The sequence below is a fragment of the Hyperolius riggenbachi genome, chromosome 1 (assembly GCF_040937935.1).
Source record: "Hyperolius riggenbachi isolate aHypRig1 chromosome 1, aHypRig1.pri, whole genome shotgun sequence".
NCBI lineage: Eukaryota > Metazoa > Chordata > Amphibia > Anura > Hyperoliidae > Hyperolius > Hyperolius riggenbachi.
The window spans coordinates 505,027,828-505,043,966 of record NC_090646.1 but is presented as its reverse complement, the minus strand read 5'-3'; positions in this window follow the sequence as shown (position 1 = coordinate 505,043,966).

The window sequence follows — 16,139 nt, the reverse complement described above, 5'->3', positions numbered from 1 at the left end:
CACTACATAATATACATACATAGACATATGATAATAGTAGGGATTAGATTGTGAGCTCCTTTGAGGGACAGTTAGTGACAAGACAATATATATATACTGTACAGCGCTGCGTAAGATGTCGGCGCTATATAAATACTAACTAATAATAATAATAATAATAATAATAATAATAATTTCCCACAATGCAACAAGGTTCACAGACAGGAAACTGCCAGGAGTACGTACTCAGAGTTTCTGTGGGAGGGGTTTCACCACAATATCTGCCATACAGCGCACCGTGATAGTCTGTTTGTGAAAAGGAACATATTTCTCATGTAAAAGGGGGTATCAGCTACTGATTGGGATAAAGTTCAATTCTTGGTCGTAGTTTCTCTTTAAACAACTAAATAGGTAAATACTTTTATCCATCATTGTAGCCTTGGATATCCTTTAACACTTAGCATGGATATAAAACTGCCTTGCTAAATAGCTTGACATTTCAGAAAGAACTTGGTGAAGTCAAAACATTTCTCCGGCGCTATCTTAATATAAACATAGCCTTGTACAAGGAACATACAGGCTACCAATAGAAAAACATAAAGTTTAATTCTAACCTGCAATCTACTTTATTTCATGGACATGAAATCTTGAAATTCACACAAATAAATTGCAGGGCATATTTAAAGAGGAACTCCAGTGACAATAATGTAATACAAAAGTGCTTCATTTTTACAATAATTATGTACAAATGATTTGGTCAGTATTTGGCCATTGTAGAAATCATTCCTCTCCCTGATTTACATTCTGACATTTACCACATGGTGACATTTTTACTTCTGTCAGGTGATGTTACTGGAAGTTGCTGCTGCTTGCTTTTATGGCAGTTGGAAACAACTGTAAACAGCTATTTGCCACAATGCAACAAGGTTCACAGACAGGAAACTGCCAGGACCATGGTCCTCACAGTTTCCTGTGGAAGGGGTTTCACCACAATATCAGCCGAGACCCTTGATGATCCGTTTGTGAAAAGGAATAGATTTCTCATGTAAAAGGAGGTATCAGCTACTGATTGAGATGAAGTTCAATTCTTGGTCACCGTTTCTCTTTAACCATACATACTGTAACCAACAGAAGGAATGACATTTTTTGACTCTGTGTCCCAGCTTTCTAGTGCCTGTGTACTGTGGACCAGCATTCATACCACAATGTCCTAGGATTCCAGTTGTCCCAGTTTTGTAACGTTTTCCAGTGCCACATAACATCTCCCAAGCTTTGAAAAGCCCAATGACTATTAACAGCAACTTAGACCATTAACTTTCCACTCATAGAGACTCTGACAACTGGTACTGACTACAGAAAGAGTGAGGGCCCGTTTCCACTAGCTCGGAAACCAGGCCGAATTCGCAGAGTTTCCCTGCAGGCAAACTCAAACTCCCTGCAGGGGAAACTCTGCCATAGGAAACAATGGCGCCGCCGGCCGAATCGCTTACCTTAGCGATTCGGCCGACATTGCCAAATTGCCATTAGTTTCCGTGTGGGAGGCTGCGAATCCCATAGCCGTGCTTGGCACGGCTTCTTGGATCCGTCAGCGTTCCCGCAGACCAGGAAATGCCGCCGTGTGTCTCCCAGCCCGCGAACGGCACTAGTGGAAACGGGCCCTGACTGCAAACTTCACACCTAAACAAATCTGTAGAAAAAAAAGTCAGATACCTATGGAGAGGGAAGGCTCTGGGTTCTATTGAGCCTTCCCTCTCCCCTCTCAGTCCCCGGGAAAGGTATGCCGCCTCCAGTGGTGTAGCAATAAGGGAATGCAGAGGTAGCGACTGACCACATCAGGGCCCCTGGACCAGGGGGCCTAGTAAGGGTACTCCTTCAACTGTTTTATTAGCTCTTTATTAGTAGTAAGCTGATAATGATCACCTCTATATGTGCATTGATTAGTTGTAACCATTAATAGACTGTTCTCCTCCCAGCCTACCCCTCTCTGACACTGCAGCTGTCCCTGGCAGGTTTTGGTACCCCACATTAATTATGTATAAAGCGCATAAGGGGGCCCAATGTAAAACTTGCACTGGGGCTCAGAGCTCCTAAACTATGTTACTGGCCACCTCCGGGAGCCCTCGGAAGGGCGGCTTCATACTGCATGCTCAAGCACTCGCAACTGCGCCTCCCCATAGTGACAGTATGCATCTGTATAGCGTTCGTACCTGAACTGTCACCTTAATTCGTTATTTAAATTTCTGATTGTGGAACATATGTAGGTGCCAGAAGTCTTTACCCTGCTGTCTTTCTCAGTATGGGTTATAACTATTGATTCATCTTAAAATGTTGGTCGGCTTCCAGTACTTATTGATAATTCAGGGTGCACCATTGAGTTGTTTTTAGTACTGTTGTGACACATTCATATTTTATAAGCTGGGTGTGGGCTGTAGACTTTTCTAGCACACCCAGGTCGTGTTTAGCCCTACAGTGCACCTAGTTATAGAGTTAATTGTTTATGAACATTTTACTAAATTTATTATAATAAACTTTGTTGGCTATGCTGTACTTTACCATATACTGTCTTTAAAGAGACTCCGTAACAAAAATTTCATCCGGTTTTCTACCATCCTACAAGTTCCAAAACCTATTCTAATGTGCTCTGGCTTACTGCAGCACTTTATACTATCACCATCTCTGTAATAAATCAGCTTATCTTTCACCTGTCGGACTTGTCGCCCTGTGTCTGGAAGGCTGCCAAGTTCTTCAGTGTTGTGGTTCTGCTATGCACACCCCTCCAGGCCCCTCTATGCACACTGACTGTGTGGTATTTAGATTAAGGCAGCTTCTCTCTGCTCTCTTATCTTTTACAAGCTGGATAAATCGTCATCTGAGCTGGCTGGGCTTTCACATACTGAGGAATTACAAACACAGGCAGAGCTGTTTGCTGGAAGAATCAGCCTGACACTTCAGTGGGTGATAGCTGCAGGGGGAAAGAAACACACAAATGATCTCTTGAGATTCAAAAGGAAGGCTGTATACAGCCTGCTTTTGTATGGATGTATTTTCTATGTGTGGACATACTGTACATCAACCTACTTCCTGTTTTGGTGGCCATTTTGTTTGTTTATAAACAAACTTTTAAAAACTGTTTTTAACCACTTTTAATGGGGCGGGGAGCAGCAAAATTGTGACAGAGGGGAATAGGAGATGTCCCCTAACGCACTGGTATGTGTACTTTTGTGCGATTTTAACAATACAGATTCTCTTTAAATTTGTACATATGCCTATGCTCTACAGTTGCTGATTTACACTATGTATGCTTTGTAATATGTAATAATATTGTCATAATTATATTTGTATTTTAGCATTTTTATATAAGAGGTTACATTTACAACAAGTTCTGGGATATAGCAAGGAAATGAGCAGCGCTACTTAAAAACAGACTAGTGCCTACCTGCAAAAGAGTGCAAGCCCTACTTGTGGGGTCAAATACACACCGAGCATACACATGACCTGTCTACCACTAGAGGAGGATGTTGGTTTCCATTAACAGCTTGCATGCAACCTATTAAGTACTCGTCCCTCCCACTGCCAAGAAGTCAATCCTCCATGGAACGGGCCTAACACTAACTAAATCCTAATCTATGTATATGCATAGCCTGGGTGCGGCTAATCAAATAAAATCGAAAATTGAAAATTGTGCAAAAGGTGGATCAGCGCAACACCAGGCCGCCTCCGAATGGCCTCCAATCAGAGGTGCGCTGAGCCCCCCCAGAAACTACAAACGCACCTTGAACCCAAACAGAAGCTCTGCATATACACCAAAAGCATGGCTGTTAAGTGGGAGCAGCTGACCAAAAACGAATTACATTAGTACATAGCAAGGAAATGAGCAGCGCTACTTAAAAACAGACTAGTGCCTACCTGCAAAAGTGTGCAAGCCCCACTTGTGGGGTCGAATACACACCGAGCATACACATGGCCTGTCTACCACTGTTGGTTTCCATTAACAGCTTGCATGCAACCTATTAAGTACTCGTCCCTCCCACTGCGAAGAAGTCAATCCTCCATGGGAGGGGCCTAACACTAACTAAATCCTAATCTATGTATATGCATAGCCTGGGTGCGGCTAATCAAATAAAATTGAAAATTGCGCAAAAGGTGGATCAGCGCAACACCAGGCCGCCTCCGAATGGCCTCCAATCAGAGGTGCGCTGAGCCCCCCCAGAAACTACAAACGCACCTTGAACCCAAACAGAAGCTCTGCATATACACCAAAAGCATGGCTGTTAAGTGGGAGCAGCTGACCAAAAACGAATTATATTAGTACATAGGAAATGAGCAGCGCCACTTAAAAACAGACTAGTGCCTACCTGCAAAAGAGTGCAAGCCCCACTTGTGGAGTCGAATACACACCGAGCATACACATGACCTGTCTACCACTAGAGGAGGATGTTGGTTTCCATTAACAGCTTGCATGCAACCTATTAAGTACTCGTCCCTCCCACTGCGAAGAAGTCAATCCTCCATGGGAGGGGCCTAACACTAACTAAATCCTATTCTATGTATATGCATAGCCTGGGTGCGGCTAATCAAATAAAATCGAAAATTGAAAATTGCGCAAAAGGTGGATCAGCGCAACACCAGGCCGCCTCCGAATGGCCTCCACCTTTTGCGCAATTTTCAATTTTATTTGATTAATGCATATACATAGATTAGGATTTAGTTAGTGTTAGGCCCCTCCCATGGAGGATTGACTTCTTCGCAGTGGGAGGGACGAGTACTTAATAGGTTGCATGCAAGCTGTTAATGGAAACCAACATCCTCCTCTAGTGGTAGACAGGTCATGTGTATGCTCGGTGTGTATTCGACCCCACAAGTGGGGCTTGCACTCTTTTGCAGGTAGGCGCTAGTCTGTTTTTAAGTAGCGCTGCTCATTTCCTTGCTATGTACTAATGTAATTCGTTTTTAATCAGCTGCTCCCACTTAACAGCCATGCTTTTGGTGTATATGCAGAGCTTCTGTTTGGGTTCAAGGTGCGTTTGTAGTTTCTGGGGGGGCTCAGCGCACCTCTGATTGGAGGCCATTCGGAGGCGGCCTGGTGTTGCGCTGATCCACCTTTTGCGCAAAGTTCTGGGATATGTTTGGAGGGACTTGCACAGACATGGTGGGCTCCAAGATGGATTGTGAAGCCAATGGAAAAAGGTCTTCACAGTCCTGAAGACAGGCTGCTCCTTACTGCACATGCATTAGCGCGCTCTCTCGCACATGCGCAGTTCGGAGCCGCCCATCTTTTGGAGCACTTGGGCTCTGGCTTCCTGAAGCCTTACAAAACCTACTGTGGTGGAAGATTTGAATGTGTTGACATGGTGGAATGAAGGGGACCATGAGAGTAATGGGAAAGCTCTATAGGACACAGGGCCTTCCCTCTTCATAAATGTGTATCTTTTTTTTTTTTAATTATTTTAAATTTACTTCAGATTTCCTTTAAAGGGTTGAGCTTGATTCTTGCACATCTGGACACTAATTGAAGGTGTGTATGCACACTGGGGGAGAGTGGACAGAGCATCAGGCTATCTAGCACTAATGTAATTCGTTTTTGGTCAGCTGCTCCCACTTAACAGCCATGCTTTTGGTGTATATGCAGAGCTTCTGTTTGGGTTCAAGGTGCGTTTGTAGTCATTAGTGCTAGATCCAATCAATCACATCAAGCATCCTCCTTCACGTCCGCCTAACTACCTGTGACCTGGATCCTGGCCCAACACAGTTCATGTTGAACTGCCCCGACCTGTTCGTACCGGTATTCCTAAAAATTGTTAACTGTTCCTTACAATCAGGGATATTTCCTGCTTTACTGAAGGAAGCAATCATCAGGCCTCTCCTCAAAAAACCCTCCCTGGACCCAGATGCAATGACCAGCTACAGACCTGTCTCTAACCTCCCCTTTCTGGGCAAGCTAATTGAAAAAGCTGTATACCTCCAGCTAGAAGCCAGAATCCTACAAAATAACAGTTATGACCCATTCCAGTCTGGCTTCAGGAAACACCACAGCACTGAAACTGCCCTCATCCAAATATGCAACCACCTGCTCATGGCAAGAGACAGAGGAGAGTGCTCGATCCTCATACTGCTAGACCTTTCTGCAGCCTTTGACACAGTTGACCATGACATCTTGATACACAGGCTACAGGAATACTGCGGCATTGATGGCATAGTACTTCAGTGGTTCCAATCCTTCTTGAGTGGCAGAACCCACAAAGTGTCTATGGGGCCCTTCCTGTCCACCCCTGTAACACTTAAGTATGGGGTGCCCCAGGGCTCAATCCTCTCTCCCCTGCTTTTCACGATTTACATGCTACCGTTGGGAAAACTAATCCAAAAACATGGCCTGACATACCACTGCTATGCAGACGACACCCAACTATATCTTTCCTTCAAGCCTGGTGTGACAGACCCAACTCTAACTATAAACGCCTGCTTACGTGAACTACAGCAATGGATGAATGACAACTGGCTGAAACTAAATGCAGACAAAACTGAAGTCCTTCTGATTGGAGGGCAGAGCATGATAACAAAACAACTTAACTTGCAGTCTTCACCACTGGGAATAGGAGGCACGGATCTACGCAGCTCTGATCATGTGCGTAGCCTGGGAGTTCTAATTGATGGGGATTTAAACTTCAGAACTCAAATCTCTGCGGTGGTGAAATCATCCTATTTTCACCTGAAGAACATTGCAAAAATCAAGCACCTCATACCCCCAGAAGATCTGCCAACCTTAGTCCACGCCTTCATCACATCCCGACTGGACTACTGCAATGCTCTCTACACTGGCCTTCCAAAAAAGGTCTTGTACCGCCTACAGCTGATACAGAATACTGCTGCCAGACTGCTAACCAACCAACCCCGTCACTGCCACATAATGCCAGTCCTGCATTCCCTTCACTGGCTACCTATAGAATGGAGGGTCCTATTCAAGATCGGCCTACTGACATTTAAATCCCTGAATAATCTAGGCCCTGGATACTTGAAAGATATGTTACAGCTGCGTAGCAATCCCCGCATTCTCAGATCCACAGGTTCTAATAATCTAGTCATGCCCAGAGTCCACTTGGAAACTTTTGGTCCCAGAGCCTTCTGTCATGCTGCCCCTATGTTTTGGAACTCCTTACCTCAACAGATCAGGACAGCCCGATCCCTGGATGTGTTTAAATCCAGACTGAAAACCCACCTGTTCAGTCTGGAATTTGCAGAAATATAACTTTTGTTGTGTGAATACTTCATCCTACTAACTACTGAATCTGAGAGAGCCTAAGCGCTTTGAGTCCTATGGGAGAAAAGCGCTATAGAAATGTTATTGTATTGTATTGTATTGTATCTAGGCTTGACATTGTATATAGTATTTCAGCCTCTGCTGCAGGAGGTCTTTGTCCCAGCCCTGCTCAATAAGCCCCACTATTTCCCCACCCACTACTCAGCACTCTTAACAAATCCCTTCCCCAACAACTTTGATCAGTCTGCGCTCTCTCCTACCCCCAAGACCCTATCTCTCTCTCCATCCCACCACGCTCAGTCAGCCTTCTCTCTCTACACTATCCTCAAACAGCCCCATTCTCCCCTGCAGTCTCCTAATCAGCCCTCATTCTCTCCACACCCCATCCAGCTCCTTGATCAGCCGTTTTTCTTCCCCCTCCCCAACACCTTTACTATAATTTTTTATTTATTTATAAAGCACCAACATCTTCCATAGCACTGTACATAGTACAAAACAAATATTGGGGAGCATAAATACAAGAAACGTTCAAAACAATTCAGGAGGACTCCCAGCAATACAAGTACAAAAACATACATAGTTGGTGTGTGGTTTGAGACATCACTAAAAGTGGTACACATTCATATGTTAAAGTACAACAAAATAAGAAACAATAGGAGGAGGTCCCAGCAGTGATGCAGTGCCAGCTGGACACAGTGGGAACACATCAGGAGTGAATGGATTGGAGGAAGGTGATTAGCGGCAGGACAGGGGAGCTAAGAACTCAAAAGCTCTAGCTACCTGGCAAAGGGGCAACAGCTGGAGGCACAGCTTCTTCCTACATAGGACACTTGGACATGGCTACCCAATTTTAATCCGAGTAAACTTGCCTACTAAATTCTAGTATCTCAGGCACCAGGGCCGGCCCTAGACTTTTTGCCGCCTGAGGCAAATTTTTAAAAAATTGTCACCGCCGCCCCTCCCCCCCCCTCAGGGGGGGGGCTGCTCTGGGGGGCCGCCGAGCTGGAGGGGTAGCTGGCAGGACAGGGGTATTGGGCCAGCGGCGGGGAGGGGGGTCGGACCCCCCCTCCCTCGCCTGGGTCCCCCGTCCTCCGCTCCCCTCCAGCCTAAATAGAAGCAGCCGTATGTGTAAGAGGCACGGGCGGGGAGGACACTCACCTCTTCCCAGCGTGCGCTCCACTGACGTCACTTCCTGCAGCGTCCTGCAGGAAGTGATGTCAGTGGAGCGCACGCTGGAGCGAGGAGGAGGTGAGTGTCTCCCCGCCCGTGCCTCTTACACATACGGCTGCTTCTATTTAGGCTGGAGGGGAGTGGAGGACGGGGGACCCAGGCGAGGGAGGGGGGGTCCGACCCCCCTCCCCGCCGCTGGCCCAATACCCCCGTCCTGCCAGCTACCCCTCCAGCTCGGCGGGCCGGCTCCCCGCACCCACGGACGGGCGGGTGCCGCCCCTGGAAATTTGCCGCCTGAGGCAAAAGTTTCACCCCGCCTCATGAGCGGGCCGGCCCTGTCAGGCACATGGCTACCTAATTTAGATATCAGAGGGCACATAGCTGCTTAATTCTGATATTTAGAGATTTGTGGTTATCTAAAACTGATATCTGGAAGCCCTTAGTTAAGGGGCCCATGCACCTAACGATTTTTCCGCCGATATACAGCTGTATCGATCACAGTGATCGAAATGGCTGTGAAATCGCCGCACACACCGCTGACAGAACGATTGATTTCCGTTCCCGTCGACCCATCCGCGCGGAAGTTTTCCTTGGTCGCCGGCGGGTCGGGAGTGCGTCGTTAGCGGCGTTCAAATGCCCGACGACCGACGCAATACAGCGGTAATACATTACCTGCTCCAGCCGGCGCGAGTCCCCTGGTCTTCTTCTCCGCTCTGGGCTTCAGAGCTACACAGAACTTCCTGTCCCGGCAGGAAGTTTAAACAGTAGAGTGCCCTCTACTGTTTGAACTTCCCCTGGACAGGAAGTTTAGTAGCCGGAGCGGAGAAAAAGACAGCGGGGACTCGCGCCGGCCGGAACAGGTAATGTATGCAGGGGGGGAGGGGGCGGCAGCAGCGGCAGCTCCACAGATTGAGATCGGTTTCAGGCTGAAATCGATTCACAATCTGTTTGCAGTAAAGGTGGCCATACAATCCCTCTCTGATCAGATTCGATCAGAGAGGGATCTATCTGTTGGTCGAATCTGATGGCAAATCGACCAGTGTATGGCCACCTTAACTTATGTTTGATATATCTGGGAATACAAAGCTACCTAATTGTAAGGTCTGGAGGTGCATGGCTACTCCCTGATATCTAGGGACTTGTGGCTACTTGTTTCTCTTGTCTGGTGGCACATATCTACATAGCTCTTCTATATGGAGGGCACCTGGTTAATTCTTTCATCTAGGGGCACCAGGCAGATTATTTAATCTGTGGTAAAAATGTGCATTATTGACCACCTGTATCTTTTTATTTGCGCTTTGGGTTCAGTTGCAGTGCGGATGTTGCGAAGAGGTGGGCGCATAGTTGGTGTGTGTGTGGGGGGAAGTGTCCCAAGCTCACATTTATCAGGGCCAGGGGTCTGTAGCTAAACTACTAGCACTAGAGGCTGTCACAATCTCACCTTTTCCTTAAAGAGTAACTGTCGGGCATAAAATCAATTCTTTATTTTTATCTGGTAAACAAGTAATAAAGATGCTAACCAGGTAATCCAAACGTTAAAATATTTATTACTTTTCTTGTTGATAAATTATCATTCCCCAGTTTACCTGACTTATTTGGTACACACAAAATTTGGTACACAAAAAGGAAGTTGCAGGGCATGCTGGGTTGTCCGTTTTTGCTTTTCTAATTCCCCTCAGACTTAAAGTGGACCCAAATTAAAAATACAAGATTTCAATGGAGGAATTGCTAATGGCTGCCCCCAGTATAACCCTAGCTATGAAAAGAGAAGGGTGAAAAGCATGCACTGAAATGATCATAGGTTTGAAGGAGTGTTTATTTATCTTTGTATGTGTCAGAGTGGTGCAACTAAATATTTTTAATTAAAAAAAATGTTTGGTTTGGGTCCGCTTTAACTAATGCAACCTGATTGGCTGAAGCCTCTTTCCCTCCTGTTTTCCCCTCCCACACCTCTGTTCCTCTCTGATTGGCCAATATTGCTCCTTAAGCTAAAGTCACACAATGACAATGCACTTTCCATTGTAGAGCTAGGTGGGAGAGTTTGAGGACTGTCTGTGTTTGCATTGGCCACCCTCCTCCCAGAGTAAAGGTGGCCACTAAAGGTCCAATTTCTAGCGAAAAATCGTTCGAGCGGACAGAAATTCTGATCGGATTGGTTGTAAACAATCTCAGTTGATGGGCACAATCAATTATGAACGATTATAAAAATAGTTGTCCGATTGAATTTTTGTGAAACCAAAATTTGGATTTTCTTGTTGGCTGTGATAGATAGGAAGCAAAGATTGGTTCGTTGATGGTGTAGTGAATAATTTTTCTTACAATCAGAATTTCTGATTGCTCGAACTATTTTTCGCTAGCAGTTGGACCGTTAGTGGCCACCTTAATTGAGGAAATTACATCAGTATTGGCTTCAGTCAGAGGGCATTAAGATGGCAAATGCCTGAAACAGTATTCTCTTTATTTTCCATATAAAATTCACTGCAATCAAAACGTGGACAGTGCAATACATATGTGTAACGATCGGTGTAACGCAGAGAGGGTCTGATTATTGGTGATCTGCAATCAGTATCACCAAAAATACAGATATATACCTGATTATTGATGATCTGCAGTATCACCGATAATCAGATATATTACTAACCTCTGGACACCTGAGTGATATGAGTGTTTGGTGCAACAGTAATACTTTGAGGACAATATCTGGAGGACAGGTACAAAGGCAGTAAGGAATACTGTACTAGAGAACGAGTTCCTTTCCAGCAGCCTTAGAATCTCCCGCAGGGCGGAGTCAGGCTGGGAGAGGGAAGGACTAGAGCGTGAGCGACACCAACAGGAGGATGTCACTGACTGATCTGTGAACTATCTCTTAACCTTCCTGGCGGTAAGCCCGAACTGAGTTCGGGCTATGCCGCCGGAAGGCACCGCTCAGGCCCCGCTGGGCCGATTTGCATAATTTTTTTTTTGCTGCACGCAGCTAGCACTTTGCTAGCTGCGTGCAGTGCCCGATCGCGGCCGCTACCCGCCGATCCGCCGCAATTCCTCTCGCCGCGGCCGCCCCCCCCCCCAGACCCCGTGCGCTGCCTGGCCAATCAGTGCCAGGCAGCGCTATGGGGCAGATCGGAGTCCCCTCTGACGTCACGACGTCGATGACGTCGGTGACGTCATCCCGCCCGTCGCCATGGCGACGGGGGAAGCCCTCCAGGAGATCCCGTTCTTTGAACGGGATCTCCGGATCTACGATCGCCGGCGGCGATCGGAGGGGCTGGGGGGATGCCGCTGAGCAGCGGCTATCATGTAGCGAGACTTTGTCTCGCTACATGAAAAAAAAAAAAAATTTAAAAAAAAAGATTTGCTGCCCCCTGGCGATTTTTTTGCAAACCGCCAGGAGGGTTAACTGGAGAGATAGTTCTCAAGGTCGGGTAAGCCAAGTCGGCAACACACGGACATACAAGGTACAAAGACAGGAGGCTGATTCGGTAATCTTAAAGGGAAGGTCCAAGCAAAAAAAAAAAAATGAGTTTCACTTACCTGGGGCTTCTACCAGCCCCATGTAGCCATCCTGTGCCCTCGTAGTCACTCACTGCTGCTCCAGTCCCCCGCTGGCAGCTTTCTGACCTCGGAGGTCAGGGCCACATTGCATACATTTTTACGCATTCCAGCTAGTGCAGGAACAAAAATGTATGCGTTGCACCACTAACGCGTAAAAATGTATGTGTTAATGTTCCTGCACTAGCGGGAATGTGTAAAAATGTACGCAATTCGGCCCTGACCTCCGAGGTCAGAAAGCTGCCAGCGGGAGACTGGAGCAGCAGTGAGTGACTACGAGGGCACAGGATGGCTGCATGGGGCTGGTAGAAGCCCCAGGTAAGTGAAACTCATTTTTTTTTTTTGCTTGGACCTTCCCTTTAAGGCACGCAGGGTTTGGCAACAGAGTATCAGATATAGCGGAGTACCGAATCAGTGAACAGAATAGTGGTCAGGAAAGTCATAACAGATGATAAACAATGCCTAGTCTTGGGTGTGAGCTCCGTGATCATCAACACCCTGGAACTAGTCTGACATATAACGGAATGATAACACAAGTCCCTAATCTTGGGTGTGAGGTTCGTGATCATCAACAACCTGGAACTAGTCTGAAGTATAACAGAATGATAACACAAGTCCCTAATCTTGGGTGTGAGGTCCGTGATCATCCACACCCTGGAACTAGTCTGAAGTATAACAGAATGATAACACAAGTCCTTAATCTTGGGTGTGAGGTCCGTGATCATCAACACCCTGGAACTAGTCTGAAGTATAACAGAATGATAACACAAGTCCCTAATCTTGGGTGTGAGGTCCGTGATCATCAACACCCTGGAACTAGTCTGAAGTATAACAGAATGATAACACAGATTCTGACAAAAAGGTCTGAGTGCTTCCACGTAGTGATCGCAACGGCAGACCACCAGTGAATGACCAGCACCCGATATATATAGCACAGCGCTCTGAAGCGCCTCCCCTAAGTGCTGGACCAATGGGAACTGGTTGCATCGTCAGCTAACCGGCTTGGTCAGCTGACTCCCTTCTGGCTGTCATAAAAGTTCTGCCTCTCAGCGTGCGCGCGCGTCCTTCTGAACCTGTGTGGACTATCAGTCCCAGCCACATCAGACATGTGTTGTGTACCACCCGCCGCGCTGGACGCGGTACCACCCGCCGCGCTGGACGCGGAACTAGCCGCACCGCTATCAGGGCATGCGGCGGTTTCTCCGCGTTTAGCCATACTGGCAGATGTAGGCCTACGCGTGCAAACCGCCACGTTGGATGCAGAATCAGCCGCCTGGTTCTGAGCACACGCGGCGGCTTTTCCCGCGTTTTCTCACAATATGTTATGTACGTACAGCAAGTATTTATCTACTTCTATATTTGTTGTCTGTTTTTTTTTTTAGATAGTATGGCTGACAGCTCCTCTTTAAAGCAGACCCAAACCAAACATTATTTTAATTCAAAATATTTAGTTGCACTACTCTGACACATACAAATATAAATAAACACTCCTTCAAGCCTATGAGCATTTCAGTGCATGCTTTTCACCCTTCTCTTTTCATAACTAGGGTTATACGGGGGGCAGCCATTAGCAATTCCTCCTTTGCTGGACACCATCTACTCCACCAGTTTGCCGGATTCTGTCCCGTCAATTTGAAAGGAAGGGAGGGGTTACTCCAATAAATGTAAAATATTTTTGTCATCATGCAGCTGGAAAACGGCTGCTATTTATTATTATAATTTAGAAAATAGATTTCATTTCTGAAATCTTGTATTTTTAATTTGGATCCACTTTAAACAGTGAAGACACTTCTGGAAACAGACTCAAGCAGCCAGCTCTCTCAGAGAACAGGGAATGCATCCCCAGAGTCCCTGTGGGTGCGCACGCATGTGCGTCATCTGGTGGTGCAAGACGACATGCACGTGTTGTGACACAATCGGCCTATACTCTCCGGTGCCACACTGAATTTAGGAAGTGATTGAGCTCTGCATAGGAGCCAGTCACTAGAGACGGAAAGCAACTCCTAGTGGTCGGTGGCGTGTGTGGCTTTGTCTGATTGGCGAGTCTTTGTACAAATACCCTGCTCTTGTGCCTGCTGGTTGCCCGTGATAGCATTGGCGTTGGTTGCTGGAGCTAGCTGCTGGGTGCGATATCTGTCTAAACTTGCTGTGACCTTGCCTGAGCCTTTGAACTCTCTGTGCATTGCTGCCTGGGCTGACCCTTTTCCTGTTTAACTACTCTGCTGCTTACCCCTTGGTTGTGACAATTGGATTGTATCTATTGTGTATGACCCCTGGCTTTTGACTTCGCTATTGCCTGTTCTCTCTATGTGTAAGGCCCGGTTCACATTAGCGTTCGCTGTCCGGATTCGCCTGATCGGATCCGGACCGTATACTGTAAAAACAGAACGTACGTTCTGCATAGCAATTTAAAGTCTATGCGGACGTTCACACGCGTCCGTTCCGTACAGAACGGAGCCGGATGGGATCCGGACACTTTTCCAACATGCTCTATTTTTTGGGTCCGGATCATCCGGCCCACGCACCCGGACCGGAGCCTGACTGCACCATCCGGAAATAGAAACCAATGGGGAACGGAAAGCACAGAACACATGGCTATCAAAACCGGACGTTCTACCCCACTTCCTATGCGTTTTCTAGCGGCCATTTTGGATGGGGACACATGGGCCCAGCATTTCTGCAGTGGAGCAGCAGTGACTAACGTGCTGGAGCTGTTGGCAGTATGTCGGACGTGGAGGTGAGGCCCTAAACAGCGGAGGACCTGATTGTACAGGTGCACCTTCTATTGACCTCCCACACCCCAACAACTTTAATAGTTTTTTTATCTATTTTTACCAAACGGATCCGGATGGCAGCCGTATTCATGCCTGATGCAAACGGACCGGATCGTAACCGGTCCGTTTGCATTCCAGAACGCAAGTGTGAATGGGGCCTTAGCCATAGATTCCCATATATCATCCTGGACTATTTGACCATTCTTATTGCCTGTGTTACTGCATAGTGAGTTCTGGTAGTACCTGTGTTTTCTCGCAATTAGTGTCTATACCTTGCGCAATAAGGTCTGTGTATAACCATGTGCTGGGTAGATATATAAAATCCCTTATGCACTACATAGGGTGAAGACTGCAGTAGAGATTGGGGCATAAACTGAATAGGAAGCAGGGGATCCACCAGGCCTTACAGAGGGCATTGCCAGGAATACCAGTCCCATGTAATGGCCCTGACTCTGTATTAGCCTCTGTCCCACATATAACAAAATAGTTAGCCCCCCAAACTTAGAGTAGGCAATGTGACCCCAAACATTAGACAGAGGGCTCACCAAATCAATGGTGTCAGTGGGCCCCTGTAAATAAAAGTTGCCACACTCACCTGACATTTCAGCAGGCTGGCTCCTCCTTTTCTGTAGTAATCTTCCGTGCAGCTGGCTGGCCGGCCAGACTTTAATGTTGTGTCAGCTGATGTGGCTGCAGCACATATCACTCCGCATCTCCTGGGATTATCAGACAGCGTACAGGTGACTGCGCTACCCCTGCCTGGCTAACACTTGCACTGCCGGCTGTCACCCTCTGAGAGCGACACACAACTAGGCCTGCACCCATCTAGAGATGCCACTGAATTTAAGATAGCATAAAATCTATACAAATGTGGCATAGGGTTCCAAATTTGATCTGAAAGTGATGGTCCGACTTTAAAAAAAAACAAGATCTACTTACCTGGGGCTTCCTCCAGCCCCTGGCAGCCTATCTGTCCCTTGCTGCAGTTTTGCTCCCAACAGGTGGCCTGGGGTCCCCTCAGTTGCAGATGCCAACCTCACCAGGGTTCCAAAAACATACAGATAAGTTAATTGGCTCCCCCTAAAAAATTGGCCCTAGACTACAGTACTTACACTACATAATATAGACATATGGCAATGGTAGGGATTAGATTGTGAGCTCCTTTGAGGGACAGTTAGTGACAAGATATATATATATATATACACTGTACAGCGCTGCGTAATATGTCGGCGCTATATAAATACCAAATAATAATAATCTTCTGCGCCTGCCAGCACAGATTGCTCCAGGCTGCATGAGCGTGGTTGTAATCGGCGCAGCCGCAGAAGATGCATCTGCAACGGAGGGGACCCCGGGCTGGGAGTGGAGCTGCCAGGGGATGAAGGAAGCCCTGGGTAAGTAGATCTAGTTATTTA